Here is a 22294-nt window from a genome sequence, read left to right as displayed (position 1 = left end):
CAGTAATTCTCAGCACTTTTATTGTTAAAAAAATGATAAAGAGTAATAGAATTAACATAAAACTGTCTCATTCCAGCAATAAACAATAATCATTCATAGATATGGACAGATTGAGGAAAAAACAGTAGTCATTTCATTAGGAATTGGATTTTCAATAACATTTTTCATTTTATATTTACTAATCATGTATCAAAATTTATTATAATCATGCTACTTTCATTATGTACTAATAGTAACTATAAATAACTCAACCCAAAATGAAAAAAAATTTAACCCTCCAAACTTTATGGTTATTTTCAAAAAGACAATTTCAAAATTTTTATTTCTAAACTTTTTGCAGAGAAGGAGGACAGAGTAAACAATGAAGACTTTTTTCTTTTTTTAATAAAAAATAACATATGAAAAAGGAATAAATTTCAAAGCACACCACAACAATTAGTTGTAGCACAGAATTCAGAGTTACAAGGAAGACTTTTGTGCTTTAAAATATATTACATTAGGGCTAAATTCCATGGAAGAATTAAACCAAAAATATGAGTTTAAGGAGGAAAAACGAAATATGGAAAATTTCCAACCATTTTTCTTTTTTTATTTTTACATGGGCAGGCACCGGGAATCGAACCTGGGTCCTCTGGCATGGCAGGTGAGCATTCTGCCTGCTGAGCCACCGTGGCCCGCCCCCAACCATTTTTAAAGAAGAACTTGTTCATGAATATATAAAGAGGTGGTCATGGATATCAAATCTTATAGCACTTAGATTCCACTGACCTCATTTAAATGATGATGAAAGAGTTTTACTTTCAAATGCCATTACATTACAAAATGTCAGAAATTATATTTTTTGCAATTATTTAAACTTATGAGATAATTTTAGATGTCAACTTAAAAATATGTGAGGGGTTTACAGTTTTCCACAATTAATTTGGAAAGTTTGTTAGTAAAAATGTGAACCGTATTGCTCTCAACAGCCACCAGACACTAAGAACTGCTCCTGCCCCTTCTCCTAAAAGCTCTCTGGTGCCTTGATGGGGTGCCCGGGTCACTGACACCTACTTGGATCAGAAATCCACTAACCACACTTCGTGAATGAAGGTCAACCATAAAAAGGTGCATGCCACCCCAGACCAGCTTTTTCCTTCCCAATCAGAGTAGTGTGTCTCTACTAATACATGTTGCTCAACAGGCACTGAGGGCACCAAGCTACCTTAGCAAAATAAAGCAGGACCAGTTCAAGAGGAATTGGCCTCCTGGGCAGGTGCCCAAAGGGCCTTAGATATGACAGGGAAAAGATAGTGACCCACGTACTAGAACCTGTGTACAATGCAGTGGCTGTGTTCCAGAGAACATGGAAAGAGGCTTTATGGAACTAGAGCTAAAAGGTCAACACAAGGTGACTTGATACAAAAGAGCCGTGATAAGTACATGGAGTGCCTGAAATCCCACCTGGCTAAGAACAGGATTTTTTCCCAGCACCTGGGGATGCAGAAAGTCTTTTGGCAAGGCCAAGAAGTCATCAAGGACTAAATTATCTAAAGCAATTCAAACCCAAGACCCACTGACTCCAAATCCCACCTATTGAAAACTTTTAGGAAATCTTTGGGAATCAGCCACTTATCAACTATTTGATTCTATGCAAAACTCATAGAACAAACATTTACTCACTATACACTTTGTGCCTGTCATTGCACATAATATGCTTGCTTATTTCACAATGATGAAAAGACAGGCACAGCCAGCCCCTCAACCCAGGGGGCTCTCAGTCTATAGAGAAAGAAGCTGGAGTTCTACAAGAAATAAGAAATAATCTTTACTTCACATCCTTTCAGTGTCATGTTGGACCATTATTTAACAGGCTTGCCCAAAGATTGTTTGATTCTTTAGAATTGTTTGACTTTACTATTTGATATTTGATTAGAGCCCAGACATAATGCATTACATGTTAATTTGTAAACTTCTGACCAGTAGAAAAGATAATACTAAAGGTTATGGTTCTGTTGTTTGATTTTTTAAAAATGCCTTTCCTGATGAGCAAATGCTCCCAGCTTTACCATCTGTGCCTGTTTGAAGCTATTATGTACCCCAGAAAAGCCATATTTTAATCCTGATCCAATCTGTGGGGGCAGTCATTTTTTTAATCCTCATTCAATACTGCTGGGTGGGATCTTTTTGACTATTTCCATAGAGATGTGACCCATCCAATTATGGGTGGTACATTTTAATTACTTGGTATCCATGGTGATGGATCTCAACCATTCGAGGTGGGCTTGCTTACTGGAGCCCTTTAAGAGGGAACCATTTTGGAAAAAGCCTTAGAACTCCCAGAGTCCACACAGCCAGAGATCTTTGGAGATGCAAAAGGAAGGCACCTCAGCAGGTTACAAGATCAACACTCAAAAATCTGTAGTGTTTCTATACACTAGTAACGAACGATCTGAGGGGGAAATCAAGAACACAATTCCATTTACAGTTGCAACCAAAAGAATAAAATATTTAGGAATAAACTTAACTAAAGATGCAAAAGACCTATACAAAGAAAATTACAAGAAATTGTCCAAAGAAATAACAGAAGAACTAAATAAATGGAAGGGCATACCGTGTTCATTGATTGGAAGACTAAATATAATTAAGATGTCAGTTCTACCTAAATTGATTTACAGATTCAATGCAATACCAATTAAAATCCTAAAAACTTACTTTTCAGAAATAGGAAAACCAATAACCAAATTTATCTGGAGCAGTAGAGTGGCCCGAATAGTTAAAAATATCCTGAGAAAGAAAAATGAAGTTGGAGGTCTCATGCTACCTAACTTAAAGGTGTATTATGAAGCTACAGTGGTCAAAACAGCATGGTACTGGCATAAAGAAAGATACACTGACCAATGGGATCGAATAGAGTGTTCAGATATAGATCCTCTCATCTATGGACAATCAATCTTTGATGAGGCAGTCAAGCCAACTCACCTGGGACAGAACAATCTCTTCAATAAATGGTGCCTAGAGAACTGGATATTCATATGCAAAAGAATGAAAGAGGATCCATATCTCACAGCCTATACAAAAATTAACTCAAAATGGATCAAAGACCTAAACATTAGATTTAAGACCATAAAACTTTTAGAAGAAAATGCAGGGAAATATCTTATCAATTTTATGCTTGCAGATGGTTTCCTAGACCTTAAACCCAAAGCACAAACATTGAAGAAAGAAAGAAAGAAATGGGAACTCCTCAAAATTGAACACTTTTGTGCATCAAATAACTTCGTCAATAAAGTAAAAAGACAGCATGCACAATGGGAGACAATATTTGGAAATGATATATCAGATAAAGGTCTAGTATCCAGAATATATAAAAAGATTGTTCAACTCAACAACAAAAAGACAGACAACCCAATCACAAAATGGGCAAAAGACTTGAACAGACTTCTCAGAAGAGAAAATACAAACAGCCAAAAGGCACATGAAGAGATGCTCAAGTTCCCTGCCTAATGGGAAATGCAAATCAAAACCACAATAAGATATCATCTCACACCCACCAGAATGGCCATAATCAATAAAACAGAGAATGACAGTGCTGGAGAGGATGTGGAGAGCAGAGGCACACTTATCCACTATTGGTGGGAATGTAAAATGATACAACCACTGTGGAAGACAGTGTGGCGATTCCTCAGAAAGCTAAGTACAGAATTGCCATATGACCCGGCAATACCATTGCTAGGTATCTACTCAGAGGACATGAGGGCAAGTACACAGACAAACATTTGCACACCAATGTTTATAGCAGCATTATTTACAATTGTGAAGAGATGGAAACAGCCAAAATGTCCATCAACAGACGAGTGGCTAAACAAACTGTGGTATATACATACGATAGAATATTATGCAGCTGTAAGACAGAATAAAGTTATGAAGCATGTAATAACATGGATGGACCTTAAAGACATTATGCTGAGTGAGATTAGCCAGAAACAAAAGGACAAATACTGTATGGTCTCACTGATATGAACTGACATTAGTGAATAAACTTGGAGAATTTCGTTGGTAATAGAGACCATCAGGAAATAGAAATACGGTAGATATTGGGTAATTGGAGCTGAAGGGATACAGATCATGCAATAAGACTGATTGTAAAAATTCAGAAATGGATAGCACAATACTACCTAACTGTAATATAATAATGTTAGTACACTGAATGAAGCTGAATGTGAGAATGATAGAGGGAGGATGCCTGGGGGAACAAATGAAATCAGAAGGAAAGATAGACAATAAAGACTGACATGGTGTAATCTAAGAATGCCTAGAGTGTATAATGATAGTGAGTAAATGTGCAAATTTAAAAATGTTTCTGCATGAGGAAGAACAAAGGAATGTCAATAATGCAGGGTGTTGAAAATAGATGGTAATTAATATTTTAAAACTTAACATATGTGTGAGACAAGAAAAAATGTTTATTTGGTACAAAATTTACATTTTGACTAGTGCATTTACTACTATAACTTATGTGGGCAGCTTAATCGAACACCATAGTACGTGGAACCTTGCATAGGGCATGAGATTTTGCAGGTTTGTCCAGAGTGATGTCCAGATAAATTCCAGAGCGATTTGAACAGAGAATAGGGAAGTATTTGAAGAGTCCACTAGGGGGAATGGTGAGAAAGGGAGAAAATTCAACTTCCCCAAGTGGAGAATTCTTGATATTCTCACAGGCAGTGGGGATACCCAAAGCAATAGGCCAAGACTCCAATCTTGGGGTTTGTTCATATGAAACTTAGTCCCACAAAGAATAGGCCAAGCCTACTTAAAATTAGGCCTAAGAGTCACCCTCTTTTGCTGCTCAGATGTGGCCTCTCTCTTTCTCCAGCCCACACAACAAGCAAACTCACTGCCCTCCCCTTGTCTACATGGGACATGACTCTCAGGGGTGTCAACCTTCCTGGCAACATGGGACAGAAATCCTAGAATGAGATGAGACTTAGCATCAGGGATTGAGAAAAACCCTAGAATGAGCTGAGACTCAGCATCAAGAGATTGAGAAAACCTTCTCTACCAAAAGGGGGAAGAGTGAAATGAGACAAAATAAAGTGTCAATGGCTTAGAGATTCCAAACAGATTTGAGAGGTTATCCTGGAGGTTATTCTTATGCATTAAATAGATATCACCTTGTTAGTCAAGATGTAATGGAGAGGCTGGAGGGAACTGCCTGAAAATGTAGAGCTGTGTTCCAGTAGCCATGTTTGTTGAAGATGATTGAATAATGATATAGCTTTCACAATGTGACTATGTGATTGTGAAAACCTTGTGCCTGATGCTCCTTTTATCTACCTTATCAATAGACGAGTAAAACATATGGAATAAAAATAATAGGGGGAACAAATGTTAAAATAAATTTAGACTGAAATGCTAGTGATCAATGAAAGGGAGGGGTAAGGAGTATGGTATGTATGAATGTTTTTGTTGTCTTTTTATTTCTTTTTCTGAGTTGATGCAAATGTTCATTATGATAATATGCAACTATGTGATGATATTGTGAATTCCTGGTTATATGTGTAGAACAGAATGATCATAAGCTAAGAATGTTTGTGTTTGTTGTTATATTTTGAAAAAGAAATTTTAAAATTATATAAAAAAAAAGGAAGGTGCCTCGGGAGAAGCCTTATGAAATTAGGAGAAAAAGCTAGCAGGTGTTGCTGTGTGCCTTCCCAGCTGACAGAGGTGTCCAGAAGCCAAAGACCCCAGCAGATGCCAGCCATGTGACTTCCCACCTACAGAGGTGTTCCGGATGGTATCAGCCTTTCTTGAATAAAGGCAACCTTGTTGGTGCCTTAATTTGGACATTTTCACAGCCTTAGAACTGTAAATTTGCAACTTAATAAAGTCCCTTTTAAAAGCCATTCTGTTTCTGGTATACGGCATTGCAGCAACATACAAAATAAAGCACCGTCTAACTAGCTCTTTCATTCATTAATATGTTGAATATATTTTTGACAAGTGTTCATTCCATTTTTGTATAATGGTCATGTTTTTTAAGTCTTTTAAAGTCGTACTTTGACATGAAGCTGTAATAAAGCTTAAATGATATAATATACAAAAAGATTTAGTATGGTTTCTGGCACACAGTGGGTACTGAATGAATGAGTGCGCTCTCCCTTAACTGAGAAAAATCCAGGAGATGCATAAGGAACCTCTTAGAGACTCTCTGCATTGGCAACAGACCAGGATACACCAAAATCCTTGCGCCTTGTGCCTCACTCTTTTCTTTCTTCTCCTCCTATCTCCTCTACCTTCTTATTCTTGTCTCGTCTGTTACTAATGCAGACATCTGTTTTTTCTTTTTTTGTATGCTGTATGGCAGGGGTCACATTTCCTTCTTTTTCCATGTGAGTATCCCCTTATTGCAGCACCATTTGCTGAATTTTTGTTTATTTGGTTTTTCGTTTGTTTGTTTGCTTATTTGGAAAGTGCACAGGCTAGGAATCGAACCCGGACTTTCCGCATGGGAGGCGAGAATTCTACCACTGAACTACCCTTGTACCCTCAAATGCAGACATCTTTTTTTTTTAATATAGACATCTTAACTGAGAATTTTAAAAATTCTTACATTCTTCTATTAAAAAGCTGAAACCATGAGACCCATATCTCCTTTCCCCCCCCCCCCCCCCCCCCCACTCTAGACCTCCAGCGTGCTGTCAGCCTCCTCTTCACCTTCAGGATTCATTCCGGGCCCAGCCAGCTGCTCCCATGGCTTCTTATTGGTCTTTTGTAGAAACCCTGTGGTTATAAAAAGTTTCCTTTTACTTAGCATTCTTGTTTTTAATCTCTTGGACATGGTTTTATTTTTAACGTTACAAGGCAAAATGTATGCTAAATTCAGAATTTTTGGTGAATTGAAGGCAGGTTCTAACAACTTTGCTGCAGTGCAAAAACAGTGAAAATGTAAGCAAGATTCTTCAAGTTGAAAAAAAAAAGCAGGAATGATGTTGTTGATTTCTAAGTCATTCAGGAATTATAGGCACAATCTCACTGGGACATCATTATCCCTGAGCTTGTAAAAAAAAAAAAAAAAAACGCCCAGTAACAATTGTCTAAAATGGTACCCTTTTCTGAAGTTAATCTGAGCTGAAATACTCAATGAGTTCAGACACACAGCCCAGTATAAGAAGCATAATGTATGGTCTCTGCACAGATTGATGTGGCTGAAAAGAAAAAAGGAAAGAAGCAAGCTGCCTGGGAAACTAGAACCTGCGGAACTTTTTAACCTTGTGGGTGAGGAACAGAGCATGGTCCGCTGACAAAACCTGGGGGAGTGATTTTGGATTAACTAGGCACCACACTGAGCAGAGATAATTCATTTGTTTATCTAACCTTTGCACAGAGGATGATCTTTATTTCTTCCAGAAATTCAATAATGTTTTCAAGATGCTTTTTAAAGTAAACTTTACAGTGCCATATTTAATGATATTAGTCATTATAAATGTTTATGTCATTTCATTTTTTCTTTTCCCTATCATTATTGGATTATTCTTTCCTTGAAATAATGATTTTTAAAATAGACAATGTATTCACAAGACCATAGATGAAGATATGTACCTGAGTTTTACATGTAAAAAAACTGGACCATGGTGATTGCTGCCACCTTGTGGGAGAGTGAATGAAATTCAAGACACTGCTGTCACCAGAAAAATTGTTAGCAGTCTCATTCCAGCACTCATACATTCATTCTTTCATCCTTGCAGTCAACACTTGGTCTGTAACAGGCTTGGCCAGGCTCTGGGAACATAAGACAAGTAAGGCACAGGCTGTATTCTCAAGGTATGTAAATGCAGTGTCCAGACACAATGTGTTCTGAACATATTGTCACAGGAGGGAGCACTTTCTTCTCTTGTAAGGGTAGGAGAGGAACCACAAAAGGTTTTCTCAAATAGGAATTGATCTATATAAGTATTAACTTATTAATATATATTAACTAATTTAATCCTTATGACCATCTTAAATAATAGGTGCTATTATTAGACCCATTTTAGAGATGAAAAAATGGAAGCAGAGAGAATTCATTTTACTTTCACAAAGCAAGAAATTGGTGAAACTAGATTTTGAATCTAGGCATTCTGGTCCTGGACGAAGATCATAAAGCCATGTCGTATCACCTCTATACAATTAAAATTCTATTTCTCTTTATTGATGAGGAAAGTTGCCTACAAAATATCAATCTAAGAAAGCAGGTTGCGGAACAGGACACATAGCCAGATCCCATGCATGTGAAATTATCCAGACAAGCAGAGAAGGACGTCTGATGAATGGTCACCAAAGTGGTAAGGGTGGGATTCTCTGGTGAGAGACTTTTACTTTTTTGAGGGATTTTCTATACTGACTGAATTTTTTACAATGAGTACGAGTGATTGAAACAAATTTGATAAAGCTAATGTCACAAAATCAAAGACTCCCCTTAACAGGATGCTCATCCCCTCAGAAGTCGGAGCACCGTGATCTTTCAATCACTGTATAGATATGGTAGGTCAGGGCGCCTTGATTGCCACTCTGGCTTCGCTGCAGTAATTGTACCGATTTACCTCTGATGCTTAAGTGCTGCCTTGGGGACTCTGTCATTCTAGAATCCCAACACTTGTACATAAAGGAGTCCCATTTCTCTTGCTGTCTGCAGAGAACAGTGACTCTCCAGCCTGGTATAACAGTGGCTACCAAGCTTTTCAAATAAATGCCGATGGTCTCTCACCTGTGCATTCCTTATTGCCTCAGGAAGGGAAGTGTCCCTTGGCCCCTCTAGAGAACACAAGTAGACGATGAATTCTTAGACTTTTCATAATAAACCCATTCTAATATTACCCTATAACAAGACCCAAGTCAACATGTTGTCAAGGAAATTCTGGAAACTCCACTCATTTCCTGTATATTTGCATCATGTTCAGCATTCAATGGGTCATCCCAGAAAACCAGTTCTGCCTCCCTGCAGAACATTAAACCCCGAGTTATAGGAGAGTACCCCCATGTCAATGGGTTTCCCTTCTCCAGCCCATTTCACCATCTCCCCACTAGAATAACACCTCTGGGGTCCTCTCACGCAACTTTTGCCACTCTTCTGCCTGTGTAAATTAGCAATGTTCTGCAATTCCTTTGGTGCGTAAACTGTTTATTCCCAGCATAGGGCCTGTATTTCACTTTGAAGGCTGGGATGAGAGCTGACTCAGGTTATCAGCCTGGAGGTAATCAGGCTTGGTGGCAGAAGGTCTCAGAGAATCAGGGTCATCATGTGAGGTGTGCACTTCATGTAAGGTCAGAGCACACACCATGCATGGGAGCCTGTTTCTTCAGGGGAATGCGCTGCTTCTGACAGGCATGTTTAAGACTCTCAGATTCATCCACCCAAATTTCCCCATTCTAGGTCTTAGGGCCCCTTTCTTTCCTAACAGGGCTCTGACTTTGATGTAGGAGACCTTTTTTTGAGGCTGGGCAGGTAGTCTTCTTTGCAGCTTATAATCAGATTTAGGTATGATTTTCAGCACAGTCTGCAGAAGATGAGTCTACTTTTTAGTCCCAGTAAAGGCTGTCTGACTTTCAGAGCATCATTTAGGTTGGCAATTGACTAACCTAAGTCTATTGTTTTATTTTTTCATGGTCTCCTATTAGTTATAAGGAAGTATCCCACTCACAAACCTAAAAATTATCATTTACACTACTGATTCAGAGAAGCAGGGGCCTGGTTTTTTGACATCTTGCCTTCCATCTATATCCAATCCTAATTAATCATAGATGAAAACATTAGTAATTTTGATGCTACTAGATGTCAAGAGATATTGTCATCCCACTTACCACCTGTGATATGTAGTAGTCCAACTCTTAAATCCCAATCTTCTTACCCAACTTGAGTTTGTTAGAAAGAGCAGATTCTAGGCAGTTATGGATATAGATGCCAACACAGAACTCCCAGCTTTGGGAAACCAAAGTCAGTGGGTATCAGGCAAAGGATTGTGAACAATTTACACATGATGTCACTCAAACCTCAGCCACTGTCCTCCTGTGGATTAGAAGATGGTAATATCTACCTCCTGAGGACACTACAGGCATTTCATGTATGATGAAAGCTTTACAAAAGGGTGATGCCTCACCATTAATAGCAGTGAAAAAAATAATACGAGATATAATTTTTTACCCTTAAGACTGAGAAAAAGAAAATGTTGGTAATAATCAATGTTGATAAGAATGTGGGTGGAGGGATCCAAACACAGTTGATGGGCTTGTCAATTGGCACAACACTTTTTGAGACCAATTTGCTAGTCTGTCAAAATTTTAAATGCCCATAGCCTTTGGCCTAATGATACCAGTTCTAGAGATCGAATCTACAGAAATGAAAGCAAATGTGAGCTATGCATATACATCACAGAAAGATGTTTATCACAGTGTTATTCTAAGAAAAAAATCAGACACTCCCTGGCAATCCATCAGTAAGGAAATGGCTAGATAACTTATAGTAAATTCATACTATGCAACCAGTAGGCAGAATGAAATAGGGCTAAATTTCCAGAAAAGTGCTGAGTGAAACAGCAAACATTGAGCAATACATAGAAAATAACCCTAGATATGTAAATCCCCCCCCCCACCCTTGCTTTCTCTCTCACTCTCAAAATGTTTAAAGGATACTACTGAGGAGGAAAATGAGGATTGGAGGGGTTGCTTGTTTTAAAGAGCATGTATTATTATAAAATTTCAAAAAGAAATGTAGGGAGGTGGGGCAAGATGGTGGCATAGTGAGATGTGGAATTTGTTTTGTCCTCCAGAGCAACTAGTAAATAGCCAGGATCTGTACAGAACAACTGCTGGGGGCATCAGTGACCAGACATACTGTATACAGTATACACCAGTTTGGAATGGTTAGCATGACTGAGAGCACATACAGACCTGCAAGTCTCCCAGTCGGCAAAGGCCAGCACCCCTCCCCAAGAGTATGGCAGGCTGGTTCCCCAAGGGTAAAGGAAAAAGACTTTACTAGTTGCAAGGAGCTAGCTCAACCAAACTCCAATTGTGGAATTAATTAGCAAATTCAGACAGCTGAAAACAGGCCCCTAGCCTGGAGATAAACCTGGAATAAGCTCTAAAGGGACCAGAAGTTTTCATCCCAGCACACAGGGAGTGGGAATGATGTTGGAAAAAATATATATCCAAGGGCTTTTTTAGTTGGACAGCACAAAATCCTAGAGAAGGACTAGGACCTCAAGAAAAGGGGACATATAGAGCCTGGGGACACGTACAGCCATGTACCAACTTAAAAGCCCTTGATTGGCAAACCTGGGGACCTGGAGTCTGGCTCTGAAAAGGCTTTTTGCTTATTCTTCACTTCCTAACAGCTCATTAGATAGTACTGCAAAGCACTGTCAGGCTGCAGCATTGCCCTAGGCAAGGCATGTCTGAGAGACAAAGTAACTAGTCAGGAGGAAGGGGGTGATTCCTTAAAGGGCATATCTCCTCCAAGAAAAGGCGTGTGTGGCCCAGCTCAAGTGGTGGCCCTCCTTAAAGGTATTCAAGCCCCAGGGGCTGGAAAACAGAATCAATCATAGCCTGCCTACTGCCTCAGCCTCTGTCTCAACCACACCACTGGCAGGGAGAGGCTGTTGGAATTAAAGGCACTGCATCACTTTACACCAGTGGGGACCTGTGGGCAGAAAAGTGCCACAAGCTGGGCAGGATGGGAAAATCACAGAGTCCAGAGGCTTCATTGGAAATAGTGACAACCTGCTGGGTCTCATCCTCAGAGAAAACTGATGCTGTCCACTCTCTCCTGAAACATGGGCGTGTCTGGTCTGGGAAAATCTGACTGGGGCCTATAATCTCTGAGGAGCCCCTCCTCAAAACAAACAAACAAACTCCGTATAAGCAGGACAAGAAGCAGAAAAACAAGAACTGAAAAATTCTGATCAGTTAAACAGAACCTATGCCAGAGGTCTAGAATAAGTTGAACTGAATGTCAAAGAACAAATAGAGAACAAAGCCAGCCAGCAAGAAAACTCTAGGTAAAAGAGTGAAAACAACCTCCAAAATAAACTAATTAATGTAAAAAGTATGACTAATAATAAATAAATAATACTGGAGATAAGGAATAAAATAAATAGGGTAGATTGAAATACTAGTGATCAATGTGACAGATGGGTAAGTGGTATGGGATGCATGTATTTTTTTTTTCTTTCTATTTCTCTGGAGTGATGCAAATATTCTAAAAAATGATCATGGTGATGAACACACAACTATGTGATGATATTGTGAGCCATTGATTGTACACCATGTATGGACTGTATGTGTGTGAAGATTTATCAATACAAATAATTATAAAAAAAAAAAAAGGTGCTGATTTGGAAGAGCTCATCTCTGACTGGAGTGCTTAGAAGAGTTCCATATAATTCTATCTTAGCTTTAGGGGATGAGCAGGATTTGGAAACCTCTTGGGCAGCAGAAGCTCTCCAAGGACAAGACCTCCATCTCTTCCCCTTTTCTTCCTTTGGCACTCTGCACCCTGTAATTTGTGCTTTTGGAGACAGAAAACACCATTTCCTCAGTGCCTCATCCAGTGTTGGGTAAACAGACTGGAAGTACGGACCCCCCTCTCTGCAGATGCCTTGATTGGGGTCAAGTACGCTTAGCTGGTTCAGACCAGTAAGGGCCACATTTCTCAGGGCCACAGTTCAGATTTTCCCTGGCATGAGTTTAGGGCTTTGCCTTCTTCCAGTCCAGGACTCAGGAAGGACATTTTAGATGTGGGGATGAAGGCAGTGCCTCTCCCTGCAGAGACCTCCTGCAGATGGGAGCAGAGGGTTGAAAGGAGGAGCAAGGAGACCCTGGGAGGAGCCAGGGCTTTGCAGCAGACATGGCTGAGGCTCCTCCTGCCCTGTAGGCTCCAGCCACCCTCATATTTTCTCTAGTCCCCTAACTATCTGTTTATACTATTTGTGCTAGTTTAAAGCTGTTAGGTACCCCAGAAAAGGTTATGCTCTTTTAATCCATCCCTGTGTGTGCACACCTGCTGTGTGTGCACACCCCCAAACTTCCTGGGGGGAAGTTTTGGCTAGGATATTTCAATCTGAGATCTGCTCCATTCAAGATGGGCCTTTTTTTAAAAAATATTTTTATTGAGAAATCTTCACACACATATAGTCCAACCACATTATACAATCAATGGCTCACAATATCATCACATAGTTGCGTATTCATCACCACGATCACTTTCAGAATATTTGCAACACTCCAGGAAAAGAAATAAAAAGATAAAAGGAAAAACCTTGTGCATCCCATACCCCTTACCCCTCTCTCTTATTGACCACAAGTATTTCAGTCCACCCAATTTTTTACCTCAAGATATGTCTTCATCCTTTTGCTGAAGTCCTTTATGAGAGGATAAAGGACAGAAAAAACTGAGCGAGCTTAGAGAGAAAAGCCCTGGAAAAAGCTAAGAGAGGACCCACAAGGAAGTCACCAGAACCAGAAGTTGAAAGCAATGAAACCAAGAGCTACATACCAGCAGATGCCAGCCATGTGCCTTCCCATGTGACAGAGGGGTCCCAGATGCCAGCTGCCTGTCTTCAGAGTCCAGGGATCATCTTGCTGATGCCATAATTGGGACATTTTCATGGCCTAAGCACAGTAAATAGTATGATAATAAATCCTCACTGTAAAAGCCAATCCATCTTTGTGGAAGAAAAGGAAATGTCTTCATATAGGTGACGGCAAAGGATGTCTATATCCTTAGATTGGATTGACTGATGTGCATATAAAACTGTTTAAAAATGAACAGAGAGAAACATGTGCTAGAGAAAACGTGGAGAAAGAGATGTACCTATTCACTGTCGGTAAGGAAACTGAGCGGTGGGCCCTTGGAGGGCAGTGTGCTGGCTGAACAGGAGGCTCTCACTTGGGAGCCTGCTAACGGTTTTCGCGGTATTCATGTATTCAGAGAGATCCTCACCCCTGTCTTCCTAGATATTCCTGTGGCTTTTCTTCTTTCAGCCCCAAACCATCCACATCCAAATCATAGCTCCGCATCCATGCTCTTAATGCTTGTTTACTTCTCTATACACTCCCTGCACAAAAGGCACCAAAGGATTTGTGTGTATGTGCGTGGGGGTGGGGGCGGGGAATATGGAGTGAAAATACCTGGAAGAACAGAGTAGATATCCTGTGTCGGCATGCAGGGAAAAGTCCTGAAGGCTTTCCTTCCCCACTTCCTTCCTCCCTCCTTTCCCAAGGGCTAGTCCTTATCCTGGGCAGAAATTGTTTACGAGGCAGCTCACATGATCCTAGAGCATTGCCCATCTCTTTCCAAGAATTTGGCTCAAAGTTATTTTCTCGTTTTATAGAAGAAAACATTATCATTCTCTTTCTCACCCTTTCCTTCACCTTTACTCCCAACTACTTTGCAAAGTTTCCCTGTAACAAACAGTTCCTTAAACTGTATCTTGTAGGACACTTCTGTTTATTCCCCTTTAATACAAAATATTACTAAGAATATATATAAGAAATAACATGCTTTGGAATTACTTTTTTTTAAATAACTGCCCAAAGAGACAATCGATCTAATGTGAATGAACTGATTTATCTTTTAAAACATATTGCTAAAGGATTTGTTTTTTTAATAAGGTAAAATCATGGCTTTCATACAACTATAAAATGAACATGTGTTAAAGATTCTATTTAACCATTTAATTCATTAATTAATGAGGGAATGAATAAAATGTTTTAACTGGTTCAAAACAAAATTCACAGTGATATGGATAGATAGAGACATAGATAGATATAGATGGATAGATAGATAATAGAAAATGAATGCTGAAATGAATTTACAAAAAAGATACAAAATTGACTTTTCCCCTGGAGCAGGGAGGGAAATCAATTGCTCCTCTACTGAACAAAATTTATTTGCATGTTTATGAACAAGAGTTATTTGCATTGCTTTCTGTTATCTATAATTTACAGAGCTGTAAATAGCTTAAATGAAATAAAAGGAGATAATCAGAAGGATGCACAAGACAGAACACTCAGAAATCTTTTTTTTTTTTTTTTGGTCCATTTCAAAGTCTTTCACAAATTTTCCTGACCATTAAACCAGGTGTGATAGTTACATTCAGGTGTCACCTTGGCCAGGTGATGATGCCCTGCTGTCCTGCTGCTATGGACTTAAATCAACAGCATGCAAAATTCATCTATGGCTGATTACATCTGCAGTCAGCTAAGGGGCGCGCCTTCTGCAATGAGTGACGTTTAATTTAATTAGCTGCAGGCTTAAGATAGAGGTCAGAAGAGAGCTCAGCAGCTCAGCATATCTCATCTCATCTTGGGACTCAGAGTTCAGAACCAGACATTTGGAGATGCAGAAAGGAATCACCCTGGGGAAAATATTTGAACTCAGAAGCCAGGAGGTCCACTGGGGGCCTTCTCATGTGACAGAGAAAGTCAGAGGAAAACTAGCTGCCTTTCCTTTGAAGAGCTATAAATTTGTAACTAAATAAATCCCCTTATTAAAAGCCAATCCATGCACTTCCCCAAAAAAATAGCAAACAAGTAAAACACACAAACAGACAAAAATTCAACAAATGGTGCTGTAATAATGGGATACTCACATGGAAAAATAATGAAATGTGATCCCCACCATACAGCAAGAAAAAAAAAGCCAATCCATCTCTGGTGTTTTGCATTCTGGCAGCTTTAGCAAACTAAAACACCAGGATACTCGATTCTTTGTCCATAGTAAATAGTTTATGTTTGTTTAAAATAATCTGATACTGTTGGTACTGCTTTTTGTTACATATAGAGCAAAAGTATGAGGAGGCAGAGGATTTGTATTGGTTTGTGCAATTTGTTAGCTGTAAGTGCATGCCTGACAGGAAAATTTATCACTGTAAAAATACTTTTTTGCTGATTTGAGTATGTTTATATAAGTATATGTTACTAAAGAATATGACTATTGGGTATATCAGTTTTAGGGCTGCCAAATAAAATACAGGATGTCTAGTTAAATTTAGTGTAAGTAACTGCCAACTGTTATGAGAAAAACAGGAAAAATGACTGTTGGGCAGGTGACTATAACTTCTACCTCACTAAGCTAGGTCTTACTTTAATTTTTTTTCAATTTCAAAGAGATGGAAGTTCCAGGACATAGAATAAAATGGAAGGTCTGTTTGTTTACATTAACTTTACTTTTATAACCTAGCCAAGACAATGTCAAACAGCAGTTATTACCTGATTTCTGCAAAAGGACAATGAGGTTCACCTACCCAGGATGGAGGTGACCTTGGTTCTATCTTTTCCTGAGGGAAGAATGATGAATTTGTGGCAGCATCTTTTCATGCCTTTCTTAAGTCTTCTCTTCTTTTCTAATAAAAACTTTTAACTAGCCAGCACAACCTCTGAACATAGAAGGACATGTCAGAGGAATCTGACAAATATGACACGTTTTCTTCCCTATTGTATTATGCATAATTCATCTTTTTCGATAGGGTCACATAAACCTTGTTTGCTCAACAGTCAGAGTTTCAAAGGTAGAGTCAGATGTTTGGTGTGTGATTACATAAGAGCAATAAATAGAAGCAGGAATTGAGAATGATGCCAAGACTTCTGGTTGGGTAGCTGAATGAATGGTGGGGCCAATATAAGCTAGAGTGTTAGGGAGAAGAATGTTTGGTTTATATATCAAAGAGACTGTATAAAAGTAATTATCATTCAATGGGGAGGAAATATGAATTTCACTACTTTTTCCTTCCTGAATATTCCCCTTCTCTTCATCACTTTTCCATATTCTGAACATTTGTACTTAGCAAACTACTTCAAAGTTCAGTTCATTCTATCTTTTTAAAAACCTGATACTTATATCATCCCAATAGAGCTTCTGATCAGCTTTAGATGATGTGTTCCCACAATTAATTCCTATATTTGTAACACAAAGCAAATAAACGTGACATTTTTTAAGTCCACTTTTTTTTTGTATGCTGTAAGGTGGCGATCACATTTCATTATTTTTCCATGTGAGTATCCTGTTATTGCAGCACCATTTGTTGAATTTTTGTTTGTTTGTTTGTTTGCTTATTTGTTTGTTTTTGAGGAAGTGCATGGACCAGGAATCGAATCTGTATGGCAGGCATGAATTCTACCACTGAACTGCCCATGCATGCCCTAAACATGACATTTTAATCACTCTATTCAGTCTTGTTGAGGGAAAATGTACAATTTCCTTTTTAGATGTTTTGATGTACTGAAAATAGCTTCAGGATGTCCCCATGTACCTATCATGGTTGGTACCCTGTAAACAACTGCTGAAGAATAAACAAACATTTTAAATATCTCATTTAGTGCTAGCAAATAATTTTAAGATTTACTAGAAGCTCCTTTTGTTTATAATCATGGAACCAAGCATGTATTGATTTTGATTTTACGAATGTGAGGTTTATTTTAATCTTACATAGCTAATGTTGGATGATTATTTGCAATTTTTTTTAAGAATTATTTTTGGCATTTAATTTTTGACAGCTTTATTGAGTTCACTTACCATACAATCCACCCATTTAAAGAATACAAAAGAATGTTTTGTTTTTAGGTTTTAAGTATTTTATTTTAAAATTTTTGTAAGTAACCCAGTATATGATATTTTTTTTTGAGGGATATTCAATTCAATTCCATTCAGTTCAACAGGTCTTCATTATTTTTGCCATTCTTTCTTTCTTCCTTTAGTCATAGGGTTTGTTCTTTTTATTGTGAAAAAATAACATATATACAAAAAGGCATAAATTTCAAAACACACTGCAACAATTAGTTGTAGAACAGATTTCAGAGTATGGTATGACTTACAATTCCACAATTTTAGGTTTTTCATTCTAGCTGCTCCATGGCACTGGAGACAAAAAGAAATATCAATATGATGATTTCAGCAATCATACTCATTTGTTAAATTCTATCTTCTCTGTTATAATTCCACCTTCTCCTTTGATCTTTCACCCAATCTTTAGGGATATTTTGGCTATGCCCATTCGAACTTTTTCATGTTGGAAAGAACTGTCAATAATGTGGGATAGAGGATGGAACTAGTCGGTGTTCTGGAGAGGCTGGCCCCTCTGCTTTTCAGGACTTATCTAGCCTAGGAACCCATCTGGAGGTTGTAGGTTTTTGGACAGTAGTCTCAGGGCATGGAACCTTTGTAGAATCTCAGATAAAGCCCTAGGTGTTCTTTTTTAAAAAAACAAAAAAAAAACTTTTTTATTGTACAAGATAACATATATACAAAGCAAAAAAAGAACAAAACAATAGTTTTCAAAGCACTTTTCAACAAGCAGTTACAGGACAGATCCCAGAGTTTGTCATTGGCTACCATACCATCATCTCAGATTTTTCCTTCTAGCTGCTCCAGAACATCGAAGGCTAGAAGGAATAAATATTTGTTTTTATCATCACAATCAACTTTTTGTTCTTTTTTGTGAAAAATAACATACTTACAAAAAAGCAATAAATTTCAAAGCACATGCAATAATTAGTTATAGAATAGATTTCAGAGTTTGGTATGGGTTACAATTCCACAATTTTAAGTTTTTATTTCTATCTACTAAAATTGAAGAAATATCAATTTAATGATTCAGCAATCATGCTGTTTGTTAAACCCTACCTTCTCTGTATAACTCCACCATCACCTTTGATCTTTCTCTCACTCTTTATGGGTATTTAAGCTATGCACATTCTAACTTTGCCCTAGGGGTTCTTTAAGGTTGGCAGGAATGGTTTTGGTTGGGGTTTGGCAAACCATGATAGTAGCAATATCTTGCTGAAGGTTGTGTAAAAGCAGCCCCCTCTCAACTCTACTTGAACTCTCTCAACCACTGATACCTTATTTGTTACACTCCTTTTCCTCCTTTTGGTCAGGATGACATTATCAATCTCATGATGCTGGGGCCAGGCTCATCCCTGGTAATCATAACCCATGGTTCCAGGGAGACTTTCACCCCTGGATGTCATGTTCCACATAGTGGAGAGGGTAATGATTTTACTTGCAGAATTGGGCTTAGAGAAAGAGAGAGAGGCCACATCTGAGCAACAAAAAGGAGGTCCTCTGGAAGTAACACTTAGGCTTAACTATAGGTAGGCTTAGCTTCTCTGCTACATAAATAAGCTTCACAAGAGCAAGCCTCAAGATCAAGGACTTTGCCTATTGATTTGTGAGTCCTTAATGTTTGAGACAGTATCAGAGGGTTTCCCTGGTGCTAAAGATTAATATTTCCATATTTCTTCTCCCATCCCTCAAGGAACATTGCCAATACTTTTTAATTACTATGAGATACATACTCTGAGATGTATCTGGGCATTACACTAAGCTATACAGAATTACAAGCCTTCATTCCCTTTCTGGGCTCCACATGTTTGGGTTGTTTAAATGATCTATCCAGACAGGTTGAGTTAGATCATGTGCTACAGAAAGTTTAGGTTCTGGACACGATAAATCTTTCTTACTTTGGTCTCATAGAGAAGGTGATACAGTGGTTTTTAATATATTCACAGATATGTGCAACTATCAACAGTAAATTTTAGAGCATTTTCTAAAAGAAACCCCTTAAACTGTCATCCGCTTCTCACCAACCCTCAGCCCTAGGCAACAACTAATCTACTTTTTGTTTCTGTGAATTGGGCTACTGGAGACATTTTGTAGTAATGGAATAATACATTGTGTAAATTAGTCACAATTTTATGTGTTACAATAACACACTAATGCTATTGGACAAAGGCAGTGCATTATTTTGCCTGATGCACTCAAATGAACAATTCCTGAGACACCAGGTGTTCTAGTTTGCTAGCTGCCGGAATGCAACACACCAGAGATGGATTGGCTTTTAATAAAAGGGGATTTATTTCATTAGTTCTTCAGAGGAAAGGCAGCTGACTTTCAACTGAAATTCTTTCTTACATGGGAAGGCACAGGGTGATCTCTGCTGACCTTCTCTCTAGGCCTCTGGGTTCCAACAACTTCCCCCGGGGTGATTTCTTTCTGCACCTCCAAAGGCCTGGGCTGAGCTGTGAGTGCTGAGATGAGCTATGCTGAGCTGCTTGGGCTGTGCTACGTTGAGTCTCTGATTTAAGCCCAGCCAATTAACTCAAGCATCATTCATTACAGCAGGCATGCCTCCTAGCCGACTGCAAATGTAATCAGCAACAGATGAGGTTCGCATACCGTTGGCTCATGTTCACAGCAACAGAACTAGGTGCCTTCACCTGGTCAAGTTGACAAATGAATCTAACTACCACACCATGTTTTCAAAGAGAGAAAAAGTTTATTATGAGGTACATAGCAGGAGATCAGATGGCCTATCAACCCAAAAATCTATCTCCCCAGACTGCAGTAATTTGGATAATTTATAGCATCAAAAGATAGGCAAATCTTAGGATAATGAACACAATAGCTCCAGATGATTATAATGAGAGGTGATTTAATTATTGAGCATGTGCAGATTGATTATGTGCTTAGTCACAGAATGTATGTAAGGAAATGGTGGCCTTAATATCATGATGGGCATGATTTTATTATTATAATGAAATATAGGCGATGTTTTAGTTTGCGAAAACTGCCAGAATGCAACACCCCAGAGATGGATTGGCTATTAATAAGGGGGTTTGTTTAGTTAAAATTTTATAGTTCCTCAGAGGAAAAGTAGCTAACTTTCATCTGAGGTTCTTTGTTGCATGGGAAGGCACACGGAATGTGTGCTGGCCTTCTCTCCTGGCTTTTGGGTTCCAAGGGCTTTCCCTGGGGTGATTCCTTTCTGCATCTCCAAATGGCTGGGCTGAGCTGCAAGTGCTGAGATGAGGTGTGCTGAGCTGCTGAGCGTTCTTCTGACCTCTCTCTTTTAAGCCTCCAGCTAATTAAGTTAAACCTCACTCATTGTGGAAGGCATGCCCCTTAGCAGACAGCAAATGTAATCAGCCATAGATGAATTTCACATGCTGATGTTTTAAGTCCCCAGCAATGGAACAACAGGGCTTCATCACCTGGCCAAGTTGACAGCTGAACCTAACTACTGCAAGTGACTTGGAGGTTATAGTCAAAGCTACTGCACATGTCAGACAGGCACATTTTGGTTAGCTCTACTTTTGGTTATTGTGGTAGTTAGGTTCAGGTGTCAACTTGGCCAGGTGAAGGTGCCTGGTTCTGTTGCTGTGGACATGAGCCAATGGTACATGAACCTCATCTGTTGCTGATTATATCTGCAGTCAGCTAGGAGGCATGCCTGCTGCAATGAATGATGTTTGATTTAATTGGCTAGTGCTGCAACGAGAGATCTCGACATAGCACAACTCAAGCAGCTCAGCATACCTCCTCTCAGCACTTGCAGCTCAGCCCAGGCCTTTGGAGATGCAAAAAGGAATTACCCCGGGGAAAGTTGTTGGAACCCACCCAGAGGCCTGGAGAGAAGGTCAGCAGAGATCACTCTGTGCCTTCCTAAATAAGAAAGAACCTCAGTTGAAAGTTAGCTGCCTTTCCTCTGAAGAACTATACCTTAACTAAATAAATCCCCTTTTATTGAAAGCCAATCTGTCTGTGGTGTGTTGCATTCCAGCAGCTAACAAATTAGAACAGTTTAAGATGACTTTGGATTTGGGGTGGGTTACTCCTGGGCTGACACAGGACCTTTCATTAATAAATGTCAGGGGCTACCTTTAGTGATCACAACTTCTAAACTTGAAAAACTGGATAAATGGGTACAAGTGAAAGTTAGTCACAAGCTTTTTCCAATCACAAGATCACAAGATAAAGGTTATCAGATCAAGGCAGCTGGATTACAATTCAAAGATTTCAGGTATTTCCCTCTGTCTACTCTAATAGAAAATAAAAGAGGACATCTATACAACAATTTAGTAATCAAAATCATCCCTTAATCCTAATTTCTAGGTTATATTAACAGGATCCTGGCAGAACTGTTTAAAATCTCTTTTGGCTTCCCACAAATAGTAAGGTCCAAAATCCTCAGTTTTATGGCCCTTGACAATTTGGCTTCTGTCTACCCTTCCAGCTAATTCACACACTTTACATTTCAGATGCTCAGAACTACTCTTTGGGTCTCCAGAACATACCTGAATTTACATCCCTGCCTAACGTGTCAGTTTCTTCCCTTTTCACCTGGCTAACCTTTTCTTGTATTGAAAGACCAAACTCAAATATGACCTCCACCAGGTCTTATTTTGAATCCTCCAGTAAACAACATACAGCCTACCCAGAGACAGGAGCAAAAAATGTTCGCCAAATAAATTATTTTTTAAAGTTTCACTCTAAGAA

The sequence above is a fragment of the Tamandua tetradactyla genome, chromosome 5, assembly GCF_023851605.1.
Source record: "Tamandua tetradactyla isolate mTamTet1 chromosome 5, mTamTet1.pri, whole genome shotgun sequence".
NCBI lineage: Eukaryota > Metazoa > Chordata > Mammalia > Pilosa > Myrmecophagidae > Tamandua > Tamandua tetradactyla.
This window is presented reverse-complemented; position numbering follows the sequence as displayed.